The 25126-nt window shown below is 40.7% G+C and overlaps 1 long non-coding RNA gene across 3 annotated transcripts in view; it reads right to left on the bottom strand.

The window, feature by feature from the left end:
- LOC135579056 (uncharacterized) overlaps positions 1–24919 on the bottom strand; it is a 48036-nt gene extending 23117 nt beyond the window's left edge. Inside the window, exons 1-4 of one of the 3 annotated variants that reach the window (XR_010471370.1) lie at positions 24721–24919; positions 19280–19362; positions 10294–10395; positions 7619–7785 (exon numbers count right to left, since the gene is read on the bottom strand). This is a non-coding gene — a long non-coding RNA (uncharacterized LOC135579056). Of the gene's footprint in view, positions 1–6417; positions 7423–7618; positions 7786–10293; positions 10396–19279; positions 19363–24720 lie in introns of those variants that run through there. The other 2 variants (XR_010471369.1, XR_010471368.1) reach the window with 2 other exon arrangements.
- Positions 24920–25126: the final 207 nt, after the last annotated feature.

Below are 25126 nucleotides of genomic sequence, written 5' to 3'. Positions count from 1 at the left end.
CACACTCTGCACTTAATATATGAGTGCAACAGTGAATTTTTGGAAAAATGGCCCCTTTGTTTTCTGTTTGGAAGTTCCACCTATAAAATGTTAACATAACTAAGTACTTACTCCTGCAACTGATTCAATAAAGATATAACTCAGGCAGGGACTCATTTACACTTAGATTATCCCTGCAATTCAGAAAAAGTTGAACAAAATGAGGCCATACATTCTGTGTGTATAAACAGTGAGATCTGGCCTCAGTCCAGGTGGTGTTATATCCCATAGCATGTCTATAAGTATGTGCGTATGTTATGTGTAAACATTCATAAATATACTTCAGCTTTCCCTTCAATAAGCTGACTCCATAAGTGTTTTTCACTTGAACTTGGGAATTGCTACTTAAAAAAACACTTCCTAAGATAATGTCCTGGGGAGAAAGAGAGGCTTAGGCTCATGATAAATCTTGCTTGCACACAAATCAGTCCATATGTAAGGGAAAGGGCTCTGCAGACAGGACTGGAAACACTGATCTCCAGCTAGCTCCAGGTGGTCTTTGCCAACTTATTAGCTACAGTAAAGAAAATGAAACAAAAATGCCTATTAATGTCCAGGATAATCAAATAACATTGCAAATAGGTTATTTTTGAATCAAACCTACAGGCTGTTCAGGGAAGTATGTAAATGATTCTGTTTCCCTAAGCATTTTCTGCATTAATAATGTCGGGTGTTATCTGTCATGTGTGAATAACTTCTGTAAAATATTCCAGAGATTTATCTGAAGTTGAAAGCATTGCCTCACTTTTTCTCTCTTTTCACACATGCACACACCAAGACATAATGCTTATTACCAGAACCTGGTGCAAACTTCTAAGTAAGCTTAATGAGTTACTTTTGTTTGTATCTGCATATGATGACAGGAGAGGAAGATGTAGAGGGGTAAATAATATTTATCATTCAATTTTTAAAATATACAGAGACCATAGTTTTCAAAACAAGAATTAGTTGTTTATGAAAAAGGAAAAAAATGAACAGAACTATTACATCTAAGCTTGTCTATTGTTTTTATCGGACATTTTAGAATTTTGCATTTCTTTGTGATGGATTCAGAAGTCAATTTAATTGATTTTTCTACTACTGGCTTTTCCTAACTTGTCTGCTTTTGTATAGCGTGATAGCAAGTAATATCAGTCATACCAGTGTGCAATGATTTCTGGATCCTTGGGTATTGGTATTCTCAGAACATGTTTACAGTGTACAAAATGTGGTGTCTGCATTTCAAATATGTAACACACTTTTTGTTTAGAGATGAGCATAGTCTCCAAGATTTAAGGCAGTATGTCAGTGATAGGGCAGGATATTCACTGGATGCTTTTACCTGTTCTTTCTGTAGTGATTCTAATTCAAGAGAAAAGAAAAATAAAAGTTGTCTTTACTTTTCCATCACATTTAATTGGCCTGTGGAAAATGCAGGAGTCTCACTCAAGTTTTATAAACAGACACACCATTATGTTCTTCATTAGTTTGAAGAATACCTGTATAGGTGGTAGCTGTCAGATACAATAAGTACCCCCCTCCTTTTTTGCTTATATAATAATACCAGCATTCAAAAGACTGATCACTGCACACTGATCTACAAAGCATCTTGTTTCCTCATCAAATTTCCCTCCCTGCTGGACTTAGCCATGCTTGTCAACTTCCCAGATCCCCCTTTCAATAACTGGTTTATTCTTAGCATCTTGCCAAAACACATTCCTAGGAGTAAACCACAGAAGAATGAAATTCTAATTTCTTTATCTCACTCAAGAAGAGTTTTCTACCTGTGCTCCTGGGAAAGGTCACAGGTGATTTTGGCTGTGGGTTCCCTTGAAAGCAGCAGGCATGTACAGCACATTGGGGCCCTTTGTCTATAAATATAGATGACCACCAAAGATGACAGAGAAAAAAAGATCGGGGAAAAAGATGAAAATGGAAAAAGAAAGAGAAAGAAAGAGAAAAAGAGATAGAAAAAAGAAAGAGAAAAAGAGAAAGAAAAAAGAGAAACAAAAAAGAAAGAAAATGAAAAAGAAAAAGAAAAATAAAAAGAAAAAGAAAAAAGAAAAAGGAAAAAGAAAAAGAAAAAAGAAAAAGGAAAAAAGAAAGAGAAAAAAGAAAAAGGAAAAAAGAAAAGGAAAAAGGAAAAAAAAGAAAAGGAAAAAGGAAAAAAATAAGCAAGAGCAGGGGAAGAGGAAGCAAATAACTTGATCAAGAAACAACATGGTATTCTATGTCAGTATTAAGGTCAACTACAGCTCCTAGGTAGAGCCAGACTGAAGTTCAGAAACAGAAACTGTCCTGCCCTCCAGCCTTCAGCTGTGCTCTCTTGGTTAAAGCTGAATGTCTTCTGTCTTTGTCTGGAACAAAGACAACACTGATGTGTCCAGCTCACACCCAACACCCTGCAGAAGGCCAGGCAAACCACACATAAATGGTCAGGGTTTACCTATTCTTAGGATAAATGTGGCCTGCAGGTTCTAGGGCAGCAATGAAGCCGTTTCGTGGCTCTGCTCTTCTGCAGGTTTAAACAAATCTACATTAAGTTGAAAGAGTATGTCACTATGGAGCAAGAGTTAAAAATGAGCATTTACTGGCTTTCTAAGCATTGACTAAGTGGATTAGGGATGGATTATTAGATTCATTTAATGAGAGTCCTACTTGTCCTTTCTTGTAAAGACTAATTTATCAATTTCACAGTCTTGCCTATTCTTTTCTGATGTTTTATTTATTACTAAAATACTCATTTACTTTATTCACATATATGAAGTGTCACTGAAACCAGAACAGCAAACAGAAGGAAAAGTTATAGCTTTTAAATATTATTTCACCTCCTACTTGGTGTTTGTTGTGGGCTTCACACAATAAGTTCTGCATCCATTGAACGACCTGAAGTACAGCCCTTAGCAAGGTAAGTGTCAGGTGCCTTCTTTCCCCATAAATACATCTGTGTTAGTGTCTGACCCCACACTTTCCAGGCACATTTTAAGCACAATACTTGTGTTCCCAATTCCTAGATGAAAAATAACATTTTCTCCAGATGACAGTAAATGAACGATAAAAGATGTGCTTGCTGCTGTCTTTTTTTTTTTTTTTTTGCTTTCTAATTTTGTCTTCTTTGTTCATCCTACATTCCTAGAGGGGACTCTATATTTCTCTATACTTTATATATCTCTACTATATCAGAAACTGAAGGAATATTTTTCTCCACCTGCAATAAAATAACCATTATCTGTAGCTCTGCTTTAAATCTATGAGAGGAAAGGGAACTCTTCATCAAGCCAAATAATCCTTTGGATCAGAACTTCTCTGTTTTACTCAGCATGAGCCAATATTATATTCACTATACAACCAGTGACTTGCTTAAAAAGTTAAGATGACAGGTTTTTTATGACCAGGGATTTGTGGTCTCCATTGTAAAAATTAATCTCGAATCTCTACATTTTCTTCTTCAGTAGGATGAGGCTATGAGCCTAGCTCTACGGAGAGCAAGGCCTAAAAAATTTTTAAAAAATTTAAAAAAAATAATTCATGGTGTTTAAACTATGTATGTGTGGACAATGCTTCTGGCTGCTAATCCATTTTAAAAGGAAGAGACAAGATACAAAGGCTGCTTGGCTGCTTCACTGCTGTTGAAGCTGGACAAAAGAGTGGTGCAGAGACAGAACATCTCCTTCACAGCTAACGAGCATTCTCAATTCTCCCTCTCTCTTGTTCTTATCTCCCTCTCAGGTTACTGCATTTTCTGCTCCCCTCATGCCATTGCAGTAGCGCTGAGGACAAGTGAGATAATGCTTGGCCCAAATCCAGGCAATCATTTTGGAGTAATTAGTTTAGGCACTGCACACCCAACCCATATTCTTTTTTCGGGTAGGTATCAAGTGGCTCACGTTACCTGATCACCTGCCTGTGTTTGGATGGCCAGCCCCAAGGTTCAATTAAATCTTATCCCCAGGTAGCAAGTAAGAACTGAATGTTTCGGTTTGTTCTGGGAAATGGGGGTCTGCTGCAATGAGTTATTTCTCCTCCTGCTGCTGTGTGTGATCTCCTTTTTGCTGTTCTACTTCTTTGTCACTTCTAGCCCAATAACAAGTCTAATCTGTGATGATCTTGGAGCTGCTGTTAGTCCTGATATTGCTTCTTTTTCATTTATTTGGAGAGCTGCGGAAGATCAATGTGTATTGTGAGGGACAAGCAATTGTGCACCATGAGAAACCAAGGGCACAAGTAACTATGTGTGCACTTTTCCAGTGGATGCTAGGACTTGCAAAAGTGCACACAGGGAGCATCCCCTGCCTTCCCACCAGTTTTCACAGAAATTAGCCAATTGTGCACCAGAAACGTGCTCCTCTTGCACACAATTCTCACATGAGAAATGCTGTATAGGGACAGAAGATGACTGCTGTTGATGTGCACTGTATGCAGACAGCTTTCTTACTAAGGTGACATTTTTGCACTACTTATTCTGCCCTGCCCCATCCAATGCTTTCTGACCAATTCTCTACCACCCTTTACCACACACCCCTCCAGCCCAGGGTCTCTCTGAGCCAAACTCCTCTCCTCGATGCACATTAACCAGTAATGGTGTCTTCCTCACACCCCTTCACTTACACGCCTTGTCCCTGACCACTGGGGACTCTTCTAAGGCCAGGAAGGTGCTTCGTCTCCACCTCATCCTCACCTCACCTTTCTGCTGTGACCATGAGTAAGGCCGCAGCTTCATGCCAGCTGTGAAGGTGGCCTTGTGCTGTGGATGTATACCCACCAGGAGTGGGGCTGAGGCCACTAGCAGCTTCACAAAGGCAAGAGAAGAGCTGTTGGATGCTAAAGGCTTCCAGACAGTACTGTCCTGGATCAGATACAGATTGGCAGCCTCAAGGTGCATGGCTTCAATTTCCCTTTACCAAATGCCCCAAGCTGCTCAGTCTCCCATGGTGAGAGTTCTAATTTAGGAGAAATCCCATAGAGCTCTGTCGTACTTGTCCTCCCTGCCTTCTTTCTGATTTTTAAAAGTGAGTCCATGAAGTCTTGCAGCCAGATGCCTGCTGGCTCTCAGGTGAGTGTAAGCAAGCATCCTGAGAATAACTCAGCTCAAGAATTAAAGCTGTGGTTGCTATTTCTATTCCTGGAAATCAGAGCAAATAGCAGTATTTCAGTCCCATTTCATTTAGCTGATTAGCTTTGCAATCAGTGCATGAAAGAATTTGGGTTCATCAGCTACTCAGAACCCTGAATAGCATAATCCAAGCAAGGGAAATAAGGCAAAAAGAAAAAATATATATATATTTGTGGTTTGTGGTTAGAATTTGATTCAAATTTGAGGGTAAGAGGTGCAAGGTATTCTTGCAAGAAACAGTAATTGTGTTAAGGCAATGTTGTTCAAGAGGGACATTGGTGATTTCAGTGTTACTTGATTTCTTTAGAAGGCAGCCAGATACTGGACTGGCATGAACAGATTATTTTCTTCAAAGCTGGCAGAACTGTGATGACTGCAACAGCTGAAAGTCTTGTTCTGCACTGCATCAGCACTATTATTATTACAGTTTTCATCCAGTAAAACTAAGTAGATCAACATAGCCACAACTGCCTCCAAGTTTTTCAGCAGCGTAGGAGAAATTGGATGTCACTCTCCAGTGGACAAGGGTCCAGGGACAAGCTCCTTCTGCCAACGGAAAGGCAGTAGGAGGAGAAAGGCATGTTTAAGACGGAGAAATGTGGGCAGCTGGGCTTCCTGCTGCCCCTGCAGCAGTCAAGGAAATAGAGAGGAATAGGCAGAGCTGTTTCGGAAGTGACTTTCCTGTCCCCACAGCCGGTGCTGGCTGCTCCCACACCCTCATCCCGTGCCAGCCCCAGACAGGCAGGTCCCAGGGCAGGGTTGTGTGAGCCCAGGCAGATCCCCCAAACTGTCACCCCCACTGCTTTTGGCCCAGCACCAGCCAGAATAGCACACCAAAAATGTTAACGTCATGTCTATGTGTGATTTTACCTCACTGCACACCGGGTGTGATGAGAACCTGCCCGCTGTTTGTGAAGCACCAGCATCCTTCCCTGACAAAAGACCTCCACATCTTGCCCAGGCAACTCTGCCTTCCTGGCCCCACCATCTCCCCAAACACCCTCCAGCAGCTCAGCAGCGTGTCCACCTCACCACAGTCTTTGTGCGGAAGGCGATTACTGACATTGTGTCCCAAAAACTTAGTGTCATGAAGTGAAAACAGCACAGTGTGAAACAGAAATGGGGAACATATGGTCACAAACTGGATTACATGGCTTGAAAGCACCTCTTATTTCATTCAGTAGCAACCTTTATATTAGAGATGGACAAAAACCCAGAGTCCACATCTGTTAGAGGAGATGGAAGGTACTAAGTTTAAAATTTAAAAGTTCAGCTTGATACATGCTGTTATTTTTCTGGGCTTTCTTTAGAACTGAGGCACAATGTAGAAAAAGGCTCCCAATACTACAAGCGAGGTCTTAACTTCATGACGTTTTTCTAGCAAAATGCATGCTGATGATTTCTTTGCTCCTTTGTGTTTTTTTCTGAGCTCTTTCAATTATTTTAAGAAATATGAACTCCTAGTATCTGGTTTTGATGCATGTGGTTTCTGGCAGAATGGTAAAAAGATAAATAATGTAATTACTCATTTCTCATAGAATGGTGCTATATCTGAAGCATGACCAAGTAACATTAAGAAGAGATTACAAGAGCTGATGGAAAAAATCTGGAAAAGTCCAAGGAGATGTGGAACAGTGGATCAAACACCTTGCCATCTGACCTACTACATGGCAGGATGGCGAGTTAAATCAGCTAGAAAGAACAGATCGGGATTTGTAGCTTAAACAAACAGGATTAGCAGTAGATAATCAAAATTTTGCCAGTGATATTAAGAAAATCATCAACAAGAATATCATTCTTTCTCATCAAAGACAGTGTCAGCCTGTGGGGAAGATATACTTCTTGACAAATAATCTGAGTGTGACAAAAACATAATCTACTCATTATTTTGGACACATAAGACATTAAAATTAATGGTATTTTTCCATACTTTTAAAGGGTACAATCTCATAATTTAATTAGGATTTACAGCAAGTTTGACAGTCCATAATGGCACATAATATGTATTTTACTTTTTGCTAACCTATTATTCAATGAAAAGATTAGAAATGTTTGTAAAAATCATCAGGCAGAAGGTCTGACAAACCATTCATCTCAACACCCTGTAAAGATAATTCTCAGCCAGCTAAGATGGATATTGAAGAGGTTCTGGCAGATAAACAGACTGGCAATAAAAATCTCTAGAGAAACATTGATTTCCCATCATTTCTAAAGAAAGAATGGATTGCAGAAAAAAAATCACTATGCAGGTGTGCCATCTTCAGTACACTATTTCAATCTCTCTGTTGCCCCTGAAAAGAAAGGATTCTGTTATTCCATAGTATGGGAAATCATAGGCCAGGGTAGGTTTGCTCAGGAAAGAGCTAAATAAAGACAAATTTTTGTATTTTAAAACCAGACATAAGAATCCATTAGCAATTTTCCTGTTGGCTGGAAATATTCAAAATACATTTGAAAAAGGAAAGAACTGTGAATATAGAGACTTACTGTGAGAAATCTCTGAGGCACTATTAATCATTGATATCTTCATTTAATAGTAATGATAAGTTTGACTGCAGCTGCACCATGAACCCAGAGAGGGGATATATTGAACAGCATTGGGAGCTGTATGGATTGGAAATTGCCATCTTGAGAGCTATGGTTCCTTTTGTGCCCTGGAAAAAGGACCTCACAGTTACTTTCTCCTGGTCCATATTTTGAAGATGGGATGGAGAATGAAGCTCTGTCATCTCCTGCCCATTTGCTGTGTTGGAAAGCAGCAGCTTCATAATGCACTATCTACTACACTCCTCTCTTTAATCACTCATCTGGACCCACCTCCCATATAGCTCATGCAGGGACTATGAAGGGGCTTTCTTTAAGCACAACTTTTAGCATAGAATCTACCCTATTTCTAAATAAAAAAGAAAACAAATCACACTTTTTTATCTGTGTGTATGCAGTAGGGAGTTTTTGGTCAGTTTTCAGCCTCAGTTTAGATTTTAAAAGTTTGGAATTATTCTGCAAACCTGGAAAAAAATTAGGATGCTGTGGAGTTAAGTCAGTCATCACTTTGACAACCAAGCAGTCCGTGCTCTGACAGCTTCCAGTTTCTCCTGAATATTTTGTCTACTGCCTTTTCCTCAAACAAGTCATCTCATTTCATCAGCCCAATATAAACATGACTCCTCCTCACTGGGTCAGAGGGAAGTATTTAACATGCTGGAACTCACCAGCACCAGTTACTTGTGTCTTGATGACTGAAATCTTGACAGAAGAGAAAAAAGGAGGAATCCCATGAATGTTTGGAGCCATTAAACATACACCTGAGCACCCTGATAGCTACTATTACCAATTAACAAAACCCTGGCAAAGTACTGAGAGAACCTGTGATCTGAATCTGTAAATAGCCACGTGAGAAGGGCTGCGCAGCTGACTGGCCTCAGTGAGTTTACTACCAATGCCCATGTGCATAAAGTTCCCTACTTATTTAAGCATTTGCAGGAATCCTAATCTTTGCCTGTGCTGTTTGTGTTTGATACGAAGAACAGTTCTGAGACTTTTCATCACTTGTCATATTTTTGTAAATTATCCTCTGCATTTTAAAGTTTTCATTATTCCAGTAGTTACCATGTTTACACATAGACACACCAAATAGGTCATGGTATTTGACTCTGAACTTCTTTTTTAATTAGTTTTGCTGACCAGGGACCCACTGTTGTTGAAACAGATGTTGCAGCCCAATAATAGCTCTCAGCTGCCAACAGCAAACTGCGGAACTCAGCCCTTGCTGTGCAGAACAAATGAGTGTAATAAGGGGCCAGTGAGCTCAAGACAACAGGGACACTCCACAGCATGTGCCTTTACCAGCTCTATCTTAAGGCACATAACATTTTAGATGCACTTTTTTTTCTCATCTAAAATACAACAACTGAATAACTGTTTCTCAAAAATGCACGTAATGACATAGAATAAACGCGTTCTTTTTAATTCCTTTACCCTGAATACTTGTTTTATTTTTGCTATGAGTCACATGCAGCAGGGATCAGACAGGCTCTTCCAGACTGGAAAAGAAGACCTACTGAAGCTCAACCTGAGGACTCAAGTGGAGCCTCCAACAACTCATGTCCTGTTCAGACAGGAACAGAAGGGAACTGTAGCACTCACTCTCTAAGGCAAGAATGAATTGACTTCCCTGTGAACAGTTGTCGGGTCTTCTTTTGAAGGCCTGAGATTCTGAGCCAAGTGTTGATCCTCCTAAATAGTTATCCTCTCCTGTATGATAAATCCTTTATTACAAGGATTGAAAGACATATATCCAATTTTTCTAGCTGGGTATCACACTTTTTCACCTCCATCCATGTCATTAAATATCTGAGATGCAGATTATCTAAAACCAGACTTCATTTTTTTCTCTCTTGTGTATTAAATTATTAATGTCTAGTGGTTTTTTATAACCTTCCTACTTCATTTAGCCTATTTCTTTCACCTTAGAGAGAATACCACAAAAATGCCAACAAGTTGCAAAGTATTCAGAAAACAAACAGTTAAGAGAAAGCCAGAAGGGCAGCTGAGGAATGGAGGAGTGTTGGGTTGAGCCAGCACCAGTGGTGTGGGAGTGGCTGCATGATGGAGGCAAACAGAGCACCCATCCGAAATATGGGAGGCAGGATGACACTCTGAAAATAATTTGATTTGGATAAGCTATATTTTCTATCCCATCAAGGGCTTCTCCAATGGCATCAGTGAGATTTCAAAATTCATTCTGTCACTTCAGAGTGCATCTCACTTCGAATGCCACTGTGATTCATCACAAAAACCCTCCGGGATCTCAACATTATTATTTACAATTCTCAGAAGTGTTTAAAGCAGAAATAGATAAACATCAGGGTGAAGAAGGCTCACCCAACACAGATTGGGCTGCTGGAAAAAGGAATAAATCCATCAGCCCATCCCACCTCAGCTGTTGTGCCCACACAACCACACCATGAATGGCTGCCTATAAATGGTTCAGGCAGACATGGGGTCTACTCTGGCTCACCTGAAGACCACCCAGTCTCTAGAGACAGCATGAGGGGAGCACTGAGCACAAGCAGCCAAAGGAACTGGGCATGGGGACACCTTTCCCTGCCAGTGTGTCCCAAGTGCTGAACAGTGACAGGAACCAGCTCACGGGAACTCACCTGAATGAGGAGTCTGCTGTTTCCTCACATAGTCTGTAGTTGTAACAAAATGGGTATCCACTAGATCTATGAGATCCTGATTTTAATGGGCATTTGTGTGCACTGTAAAAACAAAAAAAAAAAAAAACAGAAGGATTTAGAACAAATACTGGCTGGGCAACCTTTCCCAAACACATATACACTATAGAAATCTGTCTAGTAAAGTGAGTACTGCATAGATTAAAAGCCTTGTTCAGTCCTGGTCTGGATGAAGCACGTAGACCACGGAAGCCACAGCTTTTCCTCTCTTCCTGACAAACACAGTTTTCCCTGCTCATGGTGATTGAGAATGCCACTCCAAATATCATTTCCCAACCTCACTGTTTTGATCATTTTGCTCTTTGCCTCACCTCTGCCATGTCAAACATAAGCTAGAAGGCTTCATTTCACAGCCCACTCTTGACTCAGAGTCAGCACCAAGAGCTCAACTCTCCCCTAATCCATCTGTGTTGAATTTTTATATTTGTAAGCAACCACATCTGTATGATTCCTCACATTAGGAAGAGTTTGCTGTAAACATCCACAAAGTCAGCTGTTTTTCAGGCCTTTTATTAAAACACCTTTGCCGTTATGCTCAGGAAAGAAACCAGTAAGACTTCCGATGGGCTGAGACCTCTCTTTGTCTGGCTGACAGACACTGCCTCTGCTGGTTCTCCCTCTGCATTGGCTTTCTCCTGTAGTCCATCACTCTATTCTTGAGGCCAAAGTCTTGCTTTGGTCACAAACACAACCAAGGGTGTTCCTGCTTCTCCCCAGGCTTAAGCAGAAATGAGGTCAAGATTACTCAAATGATTTACTGTATCCAGCTTGTAGTAACTTCCCAGGCAGTAGGTGCCTACAACTCCCTACAAGATAGATCTCTTTCAGGTAGTGCTATTTGTAGTTACCCAAACATAAGTCATTCCCTTGGAAGTACAATGGCATTTAAAACACATTTTGAGACACCAACGTGGAAACAATCCACACTCAAAACTGTAGAATGAAGCACTTTTTCACTCATGCAACAACTTTCCCCATCCTTCTATGAAAAAGAGAAAACTCCTTTCGTTTGGGAAGGACCCCATATACACACACACCAAGAGAAAAAAAAAAAAAAAGTGAGAGGAGGAAAGAAAAAAGGAAGGAAGAATGAGAGAAGGAAAAAAAAAAAACAAAACAAACAAAGAAAAACAGAAATTGAGGTATTTTGCATATATCTGAACACCAGGAAAGCATCTGGCTCATGTTTTTAATGGAAAGAATAAGGATCACATTCCCAGAGACACATAAACGTCACTCCTAAGACACAAAGTATGATTCATTTTGCTGTCCTAAAATGAAAGGTATCATTTGGCCTGTCTGCCAGCAAAGCAGACAAAATGTATTGCAGACGTGTATGTAGCAAAAGAGTTTTCTCCTGTGCTTTTATTTCACTGCTGGTGGCCAGTGCTGGCTCCTGAAGCAGCCTGGCAGGCTGGTTGCAGCCCCCAGCACAGGTGAGCACAGATACATCAGCATCACATGCCAAGGACCAGAGTTGGGCCATCATGTGGAGGAGGAATTGTGAGCACGTTTAAAGCTGTAATCTTAGTCCACTGGTAATTGTCCTGCTGCTGGGGAAGTCTTGACACAGATACCGGGTTCTGCAGAGGCACGTCTGCAGGTTAAAAACTGGATATCAAATGGAACATAATGGAACAATGTGGGAATGGGAGTCAGTGTAAAATATGAGGGCAATGCACACTTATTTCAGCTTTTCTCTGCTTAACAGAGCTGTTGCAGCTTTTAAAGATACGTAATTTGTTTCTGCATATGTGTTCTTTTACATGCAATAGGTCCTCTTTAAATACACGCAGAAGCAGTTAACTTACAGAATTAATGCATCCTAGTGCGTCTTACTTATTAAAAGTGGTTTGGAAATGAACTAAGCTTTCCTGTTTTCAGTGTAAGACAGTGACCAACTGAAGGCAATTATGAAGAATTCTACTTTATTGGTGAACTATTCCCTTAATGTCTTCCTTGAGTTTTATGCTTTTCAGAGAGATTTTTCTGTCTTCTCCTGGAGCATCTGGAGGAGGTCAGCCCTGGAGCCAGATTTCAGTCTGGAGAGAAGCACAAGCCTGTTCCAGGAAAGCAGTTCCTCTGTCCCTCAGAGAATTGTCCAGACTTTACGGTTTTGTCTACATTCTTCTCTGCTACAGCTAGGTGTGCAGTCAGGCATTTTTATCATGTTCCCTGGCACAGTGCTACAGCACTTTTGCATTTTTATGTTTTGAAATCCATCCCGTTTTGCTGGTGCTGTTCCATTTCCAGTTGCTGGCATCCATGAGCACATGTGATACAACCCAGGAGATATTTTCAAGGACACTTAGTTTTTTTCCCCAAACTGTAGTCTCCCAATTGTAAAACCTTCCTTTTCCCTCCTGGCTCTGCAGTGCTTTCATAATAGAGGGAAAACAGTGATATAAAAGCATCTTTTTATTCCAGCCTTTTCTCTGCACTGTGTGCTATGGCAGGCCAGCTCAGAAGCCCAAACATTGAGTTTTTCCAGCAGAAGCAAGCTCTGTGATCACTCTAAACTGCAGCAAAAGTGACTGAGCAGGAGCCAATGAATCATTTTAACTGGAACTGAAATCACTGCATTAGTTTAGAGGGGCATTTTCTCAAGGATTTTTTGGGAATGTTATCTTGTAGGAACAGTAACTAGGAAGTGAAATGGATTATCAAGAAAATTCTTTGGGCTTTTTTTTTTTTTTTCCCCAGTGCCCATCGAGGAAATGTTTCCCTTATAAATCAACTCACTTTTTCTTATTAAAAGTGATTTGATCTATAGAACATGCAGGCCTGCAGCAATACAGAGTTATGTGAAAGCTGATATTAGAAAGTGAGGGAAAAGACAGAATTAAAAGCAAGATGAGCGTAGTACATAGGACACTAGCTGCTTATGTAGTCTGCCCAGTGGTAGCCAATAGGTCCTTCAACATGCATTTAAACTACTTTTATGGGATTTTAGAATTAAATTAAACAAGTCATGTTCTGTTTTGGGGGATGCACACTGAACTCATCATCTCCATCTTCTTCTTATAATGCCAGCAAAACTAATAATAATTAAACTCTAAACGAAAGAGATGGTCTTACATTAATTCTTGAAGAAATGACTTGCAGTTTTCTCTTCTGAAAATAAAAGTGTGGTGCCCACGTCCATAGGTTGTTCCTGTTGTGCAGAAACAACTCAGCAAAGGTGCTTCCTTTGGCTCTCCCACAGATCTCCCACAACAGCCTGCCCAGCAGCTCTACAGTCATGACCTTGCTTTGTGACATGCCATTATGTCTATGCAGAGAGCCACGCTTGGGTACCATCTTTCAGAAGCACACCATGTGGAGAATCATAGAATGGTTTGGTTTGACCGGAACCTTCAAAGGTCATCTAATCCAACATCCCTGCAATGGGCAGGGACATCTTCAATTAGATCAGGTGGCTCAGAGCCCCGTCCAGACTGACCTTGGGAGAGTGCTTAGAATAAAACATGACAAAAGGGTGCAAACTTCACCCCAGAGGAGGTTTCGGTGCTGGTGGCACATGGCTGCTCCGGTGCGGGGCTGCCGGCGGCCCGGGGCTGCCCTCTGAAGGCCGAACTGAAATCCGCAGCGCTGGATGAAAAAGCGTTTCTCAGCCTCCCGAGCAAATCATTTGGAGGGAACTCCGAAGTTTTGCTGCGGGGAAACACTGGGAAAGCAAAATACAGAGAGCTGCATTTGCAAAAGTTATCAAGCAAAAAAAAAAAAAAAAGAGCCTGAAGGGGGATGTGTGCAGGGCAACTGCTCCCTGCCCTCACATTAACAATATTAACAAAAACCTCGCAGTCCCAAAGACAACTGAAATATTGGAAATTGTTTGAAGTATGCTTTAAAAAAGTATGATTGCAGGAATTGGGAAAGTAAGGACTACTTTAAAGTAAATGTTGGCACTGACTGTGTTAATAAGTTGTGCCGCTTTACTTTTTGTCTTCCTGAGTCTAAGAACAAGTTGGCACTTTATACAAGAAATATGACCTGTATTGCCCTGACACTGTCTTATGTATGACTGCATTAAGAGAACCACGAACTGTCCATCCTACAGCAGATACAGGCCTCTTTGTCCTTATCTATCTGAACGTATCTATAGCAAGACTTTGTATAGACATATCATGTTCATTCTTTCTGTTCATTCACATTTTTCCTCATTCACGTTTCTCCTTATTCATGTTTGTAAAAATAAAGCATTTCAGAAATAGACAGTTTGTCCACTGAGGTGAGGGAAAACAAAAGCATGTACATTTCAGTAAGGTACCACACAGATTTATTCCCAGCCCATATTGCTAGCTAGCTATTCTACACTATTAGAAATGTGATTGAAACCATTAGCTCGATTTTAATGAACTCCATGTGCCATTTCAGTTTCTTCTCTCGGAAAAAAATGTCTGTCATACAATTCTAAACACACATAATTGAGATAAATCCAAATTTGGGCCATTTCTCAAATGTTTGGTTTAAGAGAATCAATTTTAAAAAGACGTTTGTGAAAAATAAACACAGCTACATATACTTGATTGGTTCTGCTTATTGCTTCCGCTAGGCATTAGGAAATGTGTGTGCATGTGTGTTCATTTACACAATGATGCTCACAGCTACAGTGAATTATGGCATGTTATAGCTGTGAGCACACTGTGAACCCAACTGCTTTCTCAGCCTGATTTCCTAAGGAAATGAGTCTTATACCAACATGAGATACTCCAGTAACTTCTGAACCCTTTGGCCCGTTTCAGCTAAATTTGACAACGGTGGTACAGATCTCAACAACAGCAAAGCTCCCACTGGTGTGGGAAAACAGGTGGCAGGCTAAAAGGAAATCCCATTAATGCCCACACCCTGGGCAAGCTTCATCATAACTTTGCTCCTTACTAGACTTCAGAGAATCCATGAGGGAGATTGAGGCCAAGTTAGGCACCCAGCCCTATTAGAAAACTTGAATTGAGATTTGTGAACTACCTGCTTTTATTTAAACATAAACGGTCAAACACCTCCTTCACTGATATGCTCTGTAACAAAGTAATTTCTTCCTCCATTAATCTATCTGTCAAAATAAGATTTCTACAGTTTATTTGTACCTCTTTTGTACAGTATGTAGGATTAAACTAGTGCTCCTGTTTCTGCACTATGAAGATGAAACTGAGGCACAGAAAGGTTAAATGAGGCCCCCTGAAGCTTCTAGTGGTTTACACAAAAACTGGATCACAAGGCAGCAATATCTTTATTCTGCTCAGTACAAGGATTTCAGCATAAATGTTGTTTTGTGGACCTTCTGGGGAAAAAAAAAAAAAAAAAAAAGGAAAAAAGGAGCTTTAGAAAAGCCTCCAGGTTTCTGGTTTACAAAAATCTCCTATGAGTGTTTGCCCTTGTGGATGCCATTATTTTACTTACTCTTCAGTCCCACCAACTCTATTAGCAACCCACAAAACAGAACTGTTTGAAATAGGTTTTATCTCTACTTTCAGATGCAGGGTCTAGTTGCTTACTAGCCTATACTACTGGTGAGTTAAAACCTCTTGTTTTCTCCCTAAAAAACACCAGCAGATTTGGACAAGAGCCTATGATGCTCTCTGGGGCTGACAAGTCCTTCTCCACTTGGATCCCAATATTGCAGGAACAATATTGCAGTTGACAGATAGGAAACACAAAATAGGATTCTGCATGTTCTGTGCCCACCATTATTTTGTGCACTGGTATGGGGGGCACTAACATTCCTATCCCCAAAATTGTGTTGTAAATAACAGAATTTAACTCAGTTACAAAGCACAGACTCTATAAGATTACATGAAGCCTAGTAGAAATTAAAGGCAAGATTCTTTTTGATGGAGTATAGATCTTGATCTGAATGCCTAAACGCAGCAAGCTTGAAATTCTCTTAGTTTTCAGTAGGATATTATTTTTCCCATCCTCCATTACAGATAAGAAAAACTATTTGCAAAACAAAATTATCTATAGATAGCAGAGTCTTTACTAACAGCAGAATGGGGATAAATACCTCTATCTCTCCCAGTGGTCTACAGGTATCATCTGTAGCATGTGAGAGTCAAGATGAGTTTAGCTCAGCATATACAGCTTCTCCTTTAGTTGAGGTACATCATTAAGAAAGCAACACCCTCTGACTAAAACTATGCACTTGTCAGCTGAGCATCTTGAATTTAAAGGATTTTTAAAAATATTTAACCAGCAGAAGAGGTTCTGACAGAAAACTTATAATTCAGTATTTAACCTATTTTTGTAATTACTAGGGCATGAATTACAGTAATTCCAACTGAGATGGGGCCCATATGCCAGGCACTATACAAACATCTAAGAAGAAATGGCCGCTGCTCTGCGTAACTTACATCCTGATCCTGCAAATGTTTAGGAATGTGTTTAACTTTACTACTGTCAGTATTAATGGAGCTGCTCAGAGATCTAAAGGTAAAGAGATGAGACCAATGAGAACCAGAGATTTCAAGACTGAAGTGTTTAGGTGTCTAATTCCCACCGGTCTCAAGATGTTAACTTGGATCTGGCCTTATATGACTTACTGACATTCACACAGCAAATCTTAAACAGATCCAAAGCAAGTGCACACATTCACATCATTTGCTCTACGTGGCAGTGCAAGGCTATTTCCAAATGCCCTTTTTTAATGTCTCCAAATTAAGTTATGTGGGCATTTTTTTTTTTAACTGAACTGCACAAACTGTCTTAATATTTGAGTGCTGTGCTTTTCAGCTTCTCAGGGCAGGGTGCAGTAATGTCCCCAGCGCCACTTGCTCAGCCCTCTGTGCCCTGAGAGCAGCAATGAGGCAGCCAGGCATGGGGAGAGGCTCTCCCTTACTACAACCACTGCCTATATACCCTAAATAGCAGTATTTTTTAGATTCCTGTGGATTAACAAAGTGAAGAAGTTTCTTTCTCTTCTCCTCTTCCCATTGCCCCCTTTCCCTTCTGGCGAGATGGCGGGCTAAAGTCTCCCTCCCCACCATCTTCTCCTCCTGTTTGCTCCCTTCCTTCTCTCACTTTTTTAAAAAATACAGTTTTCTTTCAAGATGTCTACAGTTACAGTGTTTCGTCCATCAAAGTCCCCTCCCAGCCATTTTCATTTACCTTGTGACTCTGACCCTTTGTAAGGCTGAGCATTTTCAGAGTAAACCGATCCTCGAGGTCCCCAAGGATGTTATTCTCATTTATTCACTCAGCCCTTTGAATGGAGCAGCCTGGGGTTGGCAGCGGTTCAGCAGCCTCACATACAGAGAGCATACAATCCTTTTTCTTTCAGAGGCCTTTCAAAATAAGGCCCAAGGCTTGCCGAGGAGCTTGAAAGGCTGTCAGTCACACAGCAAGTTACGTTTCACTCCCGGCTGCCACTGAAAGCAATGAGCAGAGTAGGGATGGGAGCAAGCAGCAGGCAGTAATTGCAAAGGACGATCTCCTGGGGCTGTGCGTTCTTCACCAGTATGCCACACTCTGGGAACACCCATGTCCATAGCCACCCATACCTCCCAAGCCTGGTAAGGACCCTGAGCCCCAGGAAGAAGGGCAGAGTGTGGCTCCTGTAATGGACACCCCCTTTCTTCAGGTGTGTGGTGGGCTGAGGGAGCAGCTCTAGTGCCATGTGCGTGTCTACCAGCAGTCATTACCTCCAACAGCTGGTCTTCCTTTGTGGGAGGGAAAAGGCCCCTCCCTTGCATTTTCATTGCAAAATGTTTGGCAATGATCCCCTGGGACTGATAAGACAGAGGCACGTCTGTGAGTGTCCCAGAGGGTGGGAAGGCTGTAGGAAAAGGCTGATGGTTACGTACCATGGTACCTGCCAACTTGTGTATCACAAAAGGCTAAAATTACCAGCCAGTCAATTATCTGATTAAAGAGAGCCTTTCATTTCAGATTAAAAAAGAAAAAAAAAAAAAAAAAAAAGAAAGAAAAAAAAGTCCTGTCTGAAAGCAATTCCTCTACTAGGTTACCCAACCTGCTAATCATTGTATTCACTTTTTACTTTTGGCAGTGATAAACAGCAAGGTTAAAAAAATCAAGAAACATAGGGAGAATAAGCGTTTTGCATCAAACATTTTCCTGCATTTCTTTCCTCTATCTCAACATGATCTCATTTATCTCCCTTTTCACAAAAGGGCCATATTTTTAAAATACAGAACAACTGCCCATTTTACATATTTCCATTTTTGTTCAACTGATTAAATTAGGAACCTTCTCCAGGAAAGCTATTCAGGTTTCATTAGTTTACAGTTGCCTTGGAATCCCTTTGAATTACAGCGAGCATAAATTATCATTCTGTCAGCCAACATCAGAAATACCTCTTTAAGGCTCCTGGACTCAACAACGGCTGCTAAGGTTTGGGAATAAATGTACGATGTGCCGGGGCTTCACCAGCTGGTTAATGACCTGTCGCAGTAGTTATAGGGCCCAAGACGAAGCTGAGGAAGATTAACTAATCTGGGCAGTCACTGGTGTGCTGGCTCCAAGCACCGAGCAGCGTGGAGTGCGTGATTGTAAACTTTATTGTCTGACCTCTGCTGAATTAAGAGCTGGGGTTTTGGGGGGTTTTAATGTTTTATTAATAACGTTTCCAGTGTTTATCCTTTCCTGTTTGAGTAACCAAAAAGGTAATTTCCAAACACAGGAGTCAGCAAAGCTACATTTCTTTCAAAGAAATGCCATGTTTGCTACACACAAGTCAAACAAAAGTGGTTCAAACTGCAAATTATTCCTGCGTTACAACAGACAAATCCAGGGCCAAATGTAGTTCTTCTTCATTCACGTCCATTCACATGGTCCATCCTTCAACTGCTAATCACCCAGCTACAGGTGAAATCCTCCACAGTGATACCTCTGCAAGCCACCAGCTACAAAACCCCTCAAAATTCAATAAAATATGAAACTTTTCTGGTCTCACCCATTTCCATTGTGTTTGATTTCCTATTCAGGCAACGTGAGAGAGTAACAGGAAGGGAGAGTGTTCATACAAGATTGGCATGGCTAAGGAAGAAAAAAAGGTATGTTATTGTAGTTATAGTGTGGCTAAAATGAACCTCCTTTTAACACATCTTAAATCTTTTCACTTTTATGCAACTGTTTACTCTGGTACCCAACCAGGGACATACAGACATTATCTCTTAAGTATGAAATATTTTTATAATGAAACACTCATCTTCTGGATTTCTTCATGTGCAGGGAAAAAGTATGTCTGATGTTAAACATATTTTCCTAGTTGGTTTCTACTTCGGACAGAGGAAGAGAATTGTCAGAAAATATGTCACCTTTTTGGTTGTTTTTCAAATTGCTACAAAGCAATTCAGCCAGAGTGCATGAGATCAGGAAATCCTATTTCTTGTCTCTCTTGTGGTACTGATCAGTACCAGCGTGGATGGGCATCTGTGGGGTGGCCCAACTAGTGGAGAAATTTCCTCCAGTTCCTGGAGTTTGACTGCATAGATGAAAGTACAAAGTATTTATAAACCTTGCAAAGCTCTTTCATTGAAATTTTCTATTTTAACTGCATGTTCCAAATAACTCTAGAAATTTCGTTTATTTTTTTGGATCCTTCTTAACTACTTATGTTAAAGAATTTTACAATGTCCATGAAATACTGCATTCACGGTGGAGTGCCTCTCAGTCACGTTCAGATGCCTCCTCATGTTGGAAAGATGAGGCTCAAATTTTAAACTCTTTGGTGCCTGCGCTGCCACTGGCAGACACATGCTCTGCCCTTCCTCCCTAGGGCCCTATTTCATCTTAATGTTCTCTGCAGACCAAGAGGCTTATACAATGGCTTATGCAAACTGTGAGGAGATGCACCCACTGGCATGTGTGTCACGGCCAATGACTGGACCTCTCTTCAGACACATGGAGGACCTGGATCCAAATCCATTCTCCAGAATCCAAGATTCTATTTGCTTTCACCATTATGTTCTCTTGTGAAAGGGTTGCCCATCTGCTGTATCTCCATACTTCTGTGAGGAAGGAGGTGTTCTGGCATTAATTACACAAGAACGTTCCTTGCCATGCAAACTGAGTGTAGAAATGCATTTAGTTCCCAATAGTCTCTGCTTGATATTTCCTGCTTGTTAGCCAAAGTGGTTTTCCACTCGAAATGCAAATCTTGCTGAGGTTTATTCTTTACTGTCTTATCTTGCTTCTGTGCTAGTCGCTGAGCTGAGCCTTGAAGTGGACTTTGTTAGACTGGCTATTGCCTAGGTGCTTGAATGCTGCTGTGAAGGACAAAAATGGGAACTTGCCAGAAAACTGTTCTGCAGCCTGGTAAGTCTGAAAATGACTCTACTACTATCAGCAGTAGAAGGTATTCTAATATCACTAGCTAGAGAAAACTTAAGAAATTATAGGATTTTTTTTCCTTATCTCATCTAGGATTAGTAATCAGGGTCAGAAGTGCTCATTTGGATGCAAGCAGTGCATCTTGTCTCTTCTAACCTGGAAATGGGTGAACCATCCATCTCATTTTCACACCTCTCTCTGTGTTAAGAAATTACTGTCAGAGAGATGTCATTCCATATTAGTTTGCCTCCAAGCATAAGGCTGTCTTGTTGTTGCATAGACAGACATGTTCTTCGAGTCCCTAAACCAGAGTTTAGGAGGAATTATCCTGTGACATTTGCCTGCAAAGCACAGGCCTTTCAAGGCATATGGCTTGTGAAACCGCTTGTAAGTTCATGCGGAGACTTACGTGAATGAAATGCAGTGCATTTTGTACAACTTCACAAAATCAATACCTTAACAATTGCTGTCCACTTGTTCTCAGCCCTGTGTATGCTTGGATGAGTAAAAATACACAGGCAAGGTGAGGTTTGTACTTAAAAATATTTATTTTCTTAGTTGGAAATGGCTGACAAACCATTGGTCTGAAATAGAAGTAGCAAGCTTTAAAATTAAATACAAGTTGAGAACAATTATCCTGAGCGCAGCAGGAGTTCAAAAGTCCTGATACATGTGGGCAGGACACTTTTCCATATGATTTTCTTTCACATATGGGAAAAATACGGAGCAAAGTATAATTTTGTTACTATAGCCCTCCCCAGTAGCCTGCAAAGCCAGAGGCCAGGAAAGCCTCTGCCTTCAGCACAGCCCTACAGCCAGCTGTGCAGCTGGGAGTTGTCATAATGTCAAACAAAACATAACCACATGCCTTTCAAATGCATTCCAGGGGGACCCTCAGCTCTCAGTGGCACAGCCACATCCAAACAGGGCGGTTTGCCGGGAAATAGCTGACGGGCTTCGACTAGGGCACAATGCTGCAGAGCTGATATGCCACACTGCTACAGGCATCTATCATGTAACATACTAGTATAGGATTAGAGTTAATATGTTCCTTCACTCTGTGTTTATTCTAGAGCAGCCTCAGGACTGCAACCAAAGCAGAGGAGATGACAGAAGAGGGGAGGACTTGGAGGGCTCAATAGGCAGAAGGGTGTAGGGCTCACTGTGGGAAAAGTCAGACTTTCAATGCTGCCTTAGAAAATCCTGCCCACAAAAGCCAGTGTTGCAAAATCATCTGCCTGTAAGGATTTTGACACACGCAAAAATGCCCATGGAACTCAGTTATTTTCAGTCATAAATATGTTTAAGATTGGATGCCACAGTAATCAGTACCATGGGAAAGAGATTGAGCTTAATGATTAATCTTATGTATTGTTTTTAAAGTGTTTTCATAAAACAAGGTAAAATAAATACCAATAATCAAACAGTCACACCAAGAACATTTAAACAGCACTTTTTTTGGTCGATATTCAGTAGGAAAAGTTAAAGACACCATTAGCATCTCTGCTTTCCCAGTGAAATCAGAACTGAGGAGCTTTAATTCTCTGAGATTTGTATTTGTTAGGGGGTTTTATTTATATTTTACCAACCTCCCCCAGCTGCCACAATTCATTACATGCTTAGCAGAAATTCAAGTGTAACTGAAGACCCAGCCAAATTTCTGTCTGCTGGTCTCACTGTCAGTATGTCATGTTTCACTTAATTTTTATCTGATGCAACTGGTGGAATAGACAAAGGAAATCTCTAGCACAGCAGTTCTCTGCTGGGAAGTATCAAACTGGGTTTTGTTGTTGGTTTGGTTTTTTTTTTTTCAGAAGACACTAACACAAACTGTAGATAAACAAAAAAAGAAATATTGTCATGTTAATTTATCCGTAACAGAATCCAACTAATTTTCTGCCTGGATGGATGTTTTGGGGTTTTTTTTTGCATGCAGCAGACCAAGGATTTGTCTACACCAAAACCTGACTTCTGAAATTATACTAACCTGCTATGCCTGAATCTGTAGAGAGGGCTTATTGTCCAAGATACCTGTATTGCTGTGGCACAAAACACAGATGAAAATGGCAACCGATCCTCTGTGAGCTCTTACACAGCAGAGATAAAGTGATTCCACAAACCATGGAACAATTTCAGACAACAACAAGCAACTCTGTCCTTTGTTTTTCTTCATTGTTTTACACTCTTTTAATCCCGCTCACAGAAAAAAAAAAAAAAAAAAAAAAAAAAATCTAAACTCCAGTATGGCTCCACAAAAGTTTCATTAGCAGACCAAGGTGGGACTGATCTTCTGAGGTCTATCATAACCTCTGATGATAGACTCCAAATGATGATCTTCAAACTTAGCTTTCCTGCCAGAGAAGCTGTCTGCAAACTTTCCACCTTGTTAACGTTTGTCTTCTGTGCATCAATACTAGAAAGAGGACTGGAATCTAAGCTTCCCTTTCCTTGGCTCTTAGGGAAACTAAGGTCTGAACTTAGAATTTGTTCCCTTGACCGTAGGAAAGCTACTGAACAACACCCGCATGAGTAGTTTGGATATCGTTCAAGACTTTGTGTCTGAGGCTCCTTCCCCCCAAGAATGGAGTGCTAAGTGATTTTGCACAAATCTCCTTTTTCTCTAATCCATTCCAGCAAAACACACTTTAACAGTAAAAATTAGTGTTTTATAATTACATGTTGATCAAAGAGTCATTTCTATAAATAAATCAATGAATATAATCAACATTATTTTAGTTTTCAAGGGATGTGTGCATTCTCATACCATTGGGTGAATCCATTATTCTCCTAAAAAATAAGAATATAGTTCTTTAATTCTAGCTGTATGTCTTATAATTACCAGGTGCTAGAGAGGTGCCAATCAGTCTGGGCTCTACTGAACAGTGCCTTAATCCCTGATCAATGTTTAGCTTCTAAAGTCAGTAAGAATAGCTGATTCCAGCCATGACACTAAACCAGGTGTGATTATGACTTGCTAAAATGTATGATATGCAAAGTTTTAGCACAGTGGCTTTTAACAGAAGAAGGAAGGTAGAAGCCAGGAACATGCCATAAAGAACACGATAAATAAGTGAATCACACTCAAGCAGGAGGAGGGAAATAAATAGCCCAGTCCCCTGCAAATAAACTCGTCAGCAAAAAAGGCTGTTTCATTCCTCTTCATGTAGAGAGGGGGTATAAAAGCAGATGCTTCAGGTTGTTCCACATTTAATAACAATAGGAGGAAAGATGTGACTAAAATATTCCCAAATCCATAAGCTGACTGAAAAAATTGACTGACTAAAGGGGATCATCACTGTCAAACACAACCCCAGTCAAGCACCAACACAGCTGGCATTACCTCTTCAGGCACACACACGCGTGCATGCACACACACTTGCACACTTGCACATGCATGCATGCTCTCCCGTCATCTCCCTTGGGAAGGAAGAAGCCAGTCTCCCAGTTGTGGATGCTAAACAGTGGCTGGTGCTCAGGGCTGCCAGGAGCCTGGGGGAGCCTGTGCCAAACCTAATAAAGAAATTGCCAGGCTGTGGCAAGGTGCTTCTCCTGGTGAGCAGTAGCCAAAGTCCATCTGACGAGTGGCATCCAGTGCAAAGAGTACCTGAGATGCAGGGTTTGCTGCAAGCTCCTGCTATTGTACATAATGGAGGTGATTATTGATACAAGCTTCCAACAGAAGGGGCAGTGCATACAGTGGAATCAAAATCTGAATTAAGTAGTCTCTTAGATCTGTCATTCGCCCATGGTTACAAGTCAAAACAAGGTAGAATAACACATGAAACTGAATGTTTGACCCCATGAGGTGTTGAACTCGTTAGGTGTTTTCAGTCCATTCCCTCCTGCAGCCTCTGGGTACAATCCTTGTCTTTCCTCCTAAACTGCTGTGCTGGTCTTGGTTCTCAGGGGTCTGCCAGGCTCCACTTCAGAGCCAGCTTGAGCTCTGTAGTGATGCACTGATTTTTAGTGTAACTAAATATCAGTAATTTACTTTGGAAAGGAAAAATCCTTGGAATAAAATATGCACTAAACATGAAATACTGGTAATAGAGTGACACTTACCTTAGATAACCAGCCAAAGGACTGACAGAAAGCTGTGCCACTTGGTAGAAGAGGTCTCCTGGTATTCAACAGAGCTGAGTGACTAACTGAAGTTTTGTTTGTCTGAAGTCCTAAATAAAACACTGCTGAAAATGGGAGGAGAGTGAGAAAGGGCAATATTTTGCTCCAAATGAAATAAATTTTGGGGAGGTTCTTGCTAGACTAAAAATATTTCCATTCCATTTAAGGGCTCTTGAACAGAAACAGAGCAAATGAAATAAAGGGCAATATTTTGGCACCCTTACATAAGTGTGTTATTTTTTTTCACTCAATAGCATAGAGATCAAGGCAGCAGCTTCCAAACTAGAGTGTATTAGGAAAGCTTACAGGTGAGATTGGAAGCCCTTTGAAATAGGGTGCCAAGGGA

This window comes from Columba livia, chromosome 3 (assembly GCF_036013475.1).
Source record: "Columba livia isolate bColLiv1 breed racing homer chromosome 3, bColLiv1.pat.W.v2, whole genome shotgun sequence".
In the NCBI taxonomy this organism is placed as follows: domain Eukaryota; kingdom Metazoa; phylum Chordata; class Aves; order Columbiformes; family Columbidae; genus Columba; species Columba livia.
The sequence above is the reverse complement of the archived record's forward strand: the minus strand, read 5'-3'. Positions and strand labels throughout refer to the sequence as shown.